The following is a 4,635-nucleotide window of genomic DNA, read 5'->3' on the forward strand; positions in this document are numbered from 1 at the left end:
AGGTCCCCACGCCACTAAACTTGCCTGGAGAAAAACCACATGACATACTATCCAGTTTCACCTCAACATTATCTCAGTTCTCAAGAGGGTCCTTAATATTGCCTGGAGCTCATACTATGTTCCCCTCATCTGCTCTCTCTGCTGAATGGGCTATTCCACATCTTCTCCTTCTTTGGGTGGGAGGCTCCCCCAGTGCCTCCTGATGACCCAGCTTCCTATTTCACTGGGAACATAGTAGCAATTGAAAGAGAACTCCAAGTTCTCATGACCACCCCTACCACTCACCTAGAACCAGACCAGTAGATCTAGATTCTCTCCTTGTTAATATAAAAGAACTGCCTAGCTCTAAGGAAAGTCCAAATCTTCCCCTTTTGTACTGGGTCCCTTCCCACCTCACCTACTCAAGGCCATTGCTCCAGCAACTCTCCCTTCTCCCTTCATCATCAATTTGATTCTCTCTCTTAGAGGCTTCCCATCACTAACAAACACGCTGGCATTTTTCCTTAATATAACTGCTATTTCTTCCATTTAAAAATATGAAAAAAATAAAACAAAACAAAACCTCTCTTGGGCTCTCTGCCCACTCTGTTCCCCTTTAATAAACTCCCTAAAAGGGTTTCCAATGTCTTGCTTCCCATTTTCTCTTGAACACTTCCACTAAACACCAAACCTGATCTTCACATTGCTAATGCCAATGGTCAATGAGTCCTCACCCCTCTGTTAGCATGTAACATATGTGATTTCTCCTGGAAACACTTCCTTCACTTGGCTTCTAGAACATTATTCTCTCCTCTTTCACTGGCTTTTCTTCTCAGTTTCCTTTGCTAATTCATTCTCATCAACACCCCTCTACCACCATCATCACCACCATCTCCAAACACTAGAAATTTCCAGGACTGAGTCTTGGGTCTCTTCTAATCAAACCTCATGGTTCATACCACACATAAACCAGTTACTCCTAAATGTATCTCTCTAGTCCAGAACACTGATCACCAACTGCCTACTCAACAACTCCATTCGAATTTCTAATAGGCATCTCAACATGTCCAAAAAAAAAATCTCTCAATACTGACTTGTTCTTTTCTATCCTTGACTTCTATCCAAGACTTGCTCCCCACAAGATCTTTTCTATCCTTGACTTCTATCCAAGACTTGCTCCCCACAAGGTCTTTTCTATCCTTGTAAATGGAAGCTCCATATTTCTACTTACTCAAACCTTGGAATCATCCTTGACTCCTCTTTCTCTCCATCTCATTTCCAACCCATCAGGAAACACCTTTAAATTGCTTTCAAAATATACACACAATCTGACACTTCTCAGAATTTCTACTGTTACCACCCTGGACCAAGCCATCATCTGTATTGTTGTAAAAGTCACCTAAATGAGTGGCTTGTTTCTAATCTTACCCTTTTCAATTTCATGTGACCCCCTTTTTTTAAAGGTTGGCTTGATTTTTTTTTTTTCTTCTATTGATGGTAACCTACTTTTCCATGACTCAGATGGTAAAGAATCCGCCTGAAATACAAGAGACCCTGGTTCGATCCCTGGATCAGGGAGATCCCCTGGAGAAGGGAATGGCTACCCACTCCAGTATTCTTGCCTGGAGAACTCCATAGAGAGAGTTTTGTCCATTCACTGCTGTACCTCCAGTGCCTAGAACAGTGTCTTGCATACAGGAAATAATACATTTGCAGAGTGAATGTTCAGTAGCACCATATGAGAACAGCTAGGATGTTTGAAGAACATTATCAGCCTTCTGAGGTTGACATTATTCTATTTGCCATAAACAGTCCTTTGGTGCTTCCCCCCAGTTAGATGGACCTTGGGCATGGCTATGGTGATATTTCTTAACGTGTGTCAACCCTCATGTCCTTTTCCTCTTCTACCTGCTTTCTAACTTGAGGGCTCCCCGGAGGCTTAATCTGCTTTTCTCTCCTCAGAAACCTCATGTGTTCTCATGGCTCCACCAGCTGCTGCCTGGCCAATGACCTTAAGCATCTCCTCCAGCCTACTGGTTCATTCTTTTTAGCTGTTCTCCTATTACCTTAGATTCATCGTGTCTTTAATTCAACTCCGTTCCCCTATCATCCATGTACCTAGCTCATTCTCCCAGTTTCCTACAATTAAAACTTTAAATTTTCGAGTGCTCCTTTTTCATTTCTTTCTTCCAAGCAGTCACCAAGTCCAGGAAATTCTTATTCCCACTTTTTAAAATTCTTTTGTATACAAGTGTTCATTTGCATTTCTCTTGCTCTGCCTAGGCCAAACCCTCATTCACAGGGAACCTCAGGGTTAAAGAGTGCCCCATCTCTGGCAGAGTCCCACTACCTTATCCAGCCTCTTCTAGGACACTTCCAAGATGGTGGCATTTCCACTAGGCAGCTGTTCCTTGAGGGCAGGGGCCATGTCCTATTCTTTGTGGGTTTACCAGCACCTAGTACAGTGCCTGACTTCAAGGTGGCATTTTCAAAATAATTTTTAAAGTGGCTCCTGATGCAGCCTATTCCATAGTTAACCTGTATGGAGATGCATCTCCCTGAGAGAACACTTTCAACCTCATTCCACTTGCCACAAAGGCACAAGCTTAGAAACCTTCAGAGGAAGACCCACAATTCCCACTGCCTTCAGCTCAGGCTCCTCAGAACTCAGGCTCTCCCCTCCCCATCCCCTCTTTTAATCTCCCTTCTCCCCAACCTGACCCAAGAATTTACCTCCTACTCTGTCCCCTACATGCCCTTTTCCGGTTATTCCTTTTGCTAAATCGTGCTCAGGAATTTTTTAGTCCAGCCTGAGTCACACCTTCTTCAGAAGCCCTCTCTGGCTGTTACCAAGGGTTATGGCCACGCCTTCCCAAAGCATTGGTGAACCTCTCACCTTGATGTTTAAAGTAAACTAACTTGCTTTGTATTTAACTTTCTCATGAGCACACTACTTGTCTCAACTGGATTTTAAACTATAGAGGCTATATGTGCTAAGAACACAGTAGGTTTATATTCCATTGACATTGCAAAGGTAGTAGCCCTTAGAGAAGTGAAAGTTGCTTAGTCATGTCTGACTTTTTGAGAGACCCATGGACTGTACAGTCCATGGGATTCTCTCGGCCAGAATACTGGAGTGGGTAGCCTATCACTTCTTCAAGGGAACTTCCCAACCCAGGGATCGAACCCAGGTTTCCCGCATTACAGGCAGATTCTTTACCAGCTGAACCACAAGGGAAGCCCAAGAATACTGGAGTGCATAGACTATCACTTCTCCAGGGGATCTTCCCAACCCAGGAATCGAACTGGGCTCTCCAGCATTGCAGGTGGATTCTTTACCAACTGAGCTATCCTTATTTAATTCTAATTTCATGACTTGAAAATGAATAAGTTCATGGTTTCCTGTGTTGTTCTTCAATTGGGGACATCATATGGGTTCCACCCATTCAGTTCACTTAACATTATTAAGCATTTACTTTGATCTGGGCAGTAAGCTGAAAGCTTCAGGTACAAAGATGAATAAAGGCAGATCTCTCTGATGGAGCTTAGTCTGGAGGACAAATAGATAAACAGCGTTTTATAGCAAAATTTGTTCTTCCCCGGTGGCTCTAGTGGTAAAGAACCCACCTGCCAATGCAGGAGGTGTAAGAGAGGAGGGTTCCATCTCTGGGTCAGGAAGATACCCTGGAGGAGGAAATGGCAGCCCACTCCAGTATTCTGGCCTGGGAAATCCCATGGATAGAGGAGCTTGGCAGGCTATAGTCCATGGGGTTGCAAAGAGTCCAACATGACTGAGCATGCATGAACATACATACCAAAGATACAAAGTGTTTTAAGGTAAATAAAGGAGGAATTGCTATGCCTAGCAAGGTCAGGAAAGGCTTCCAGAGCTAACATCAAACTGGGATTTCTGTGAACTGGGGACTTGTATTGTCATTCACAAGGCAGAGGATTTGGAAAACGAGCTCACTGTCGGTTCATGATGAAAGACTGTAGAGATGTGAAGGGCTTCCCTGATGGTTCAGACAGTAAAGGATCTGCCTACAATGCCCTGGGCTCGATCCCAGGGTTGGGAAGATTCCCTGGAGGAGGGCATGGCAACCCAGTCCAGTATCTTGCTTGGAGAATCCCCATGGACAGAGGAGCCTGACAGGCTACAGTCCATGGGGTCGCAAACAGTCGGATGGGACTGAGCGACTAAGCACAGCACAGAGAGATATGAAAGGGCGGGTACTTGGAAACATCTAGATGATGGTAGTCACAGGGTACGTACCCATCTAGGCGGCAGAGCTGAAGGGAAAGAAGTGGGCCTACCCACTTGGCGACTGATTCAATTAATTCGGCCCTGGTTTCTTGTGGGCATGAAGATAACTAGGATAATTTAAGAAGCCCTGCGGAGGCCGAGTCACGCTCTGCGAACCGGTACGTAGCGGCCAGACAGCCGCGCCCACACGCCAACCTGAGCAAGGGGTTACAACCCGCCAACTGCACCCGGCCCAGGACAGGAGTTGGGCGGGAATCCTGTCCACGCAAGCCGGCGCGCTCGCGGAGACGTGGCGCTTTCCAGCCAATCCCTACTAGGCAAGCGTGGGGCCAATGGCCGCCTGGGGAAGCTGCGCGTAGGCGGCGGGCTGGCTGATGATTGGTCTGGAGGCT

This window comes from Cervus elaphus, chromosome 18 (assembly GCF_910594005.1).
Source record: "Cervus elaphus chromosome 18, mCerEla1.1, whole genome shotgun sequence".
Taxonomy (NCBI): domain Eukaryota; kingdom Metazoa; phylum Chordata; class Mammalia; order Artiodactyla; family Cervidae; genus Cervus; species Cervus elaphus.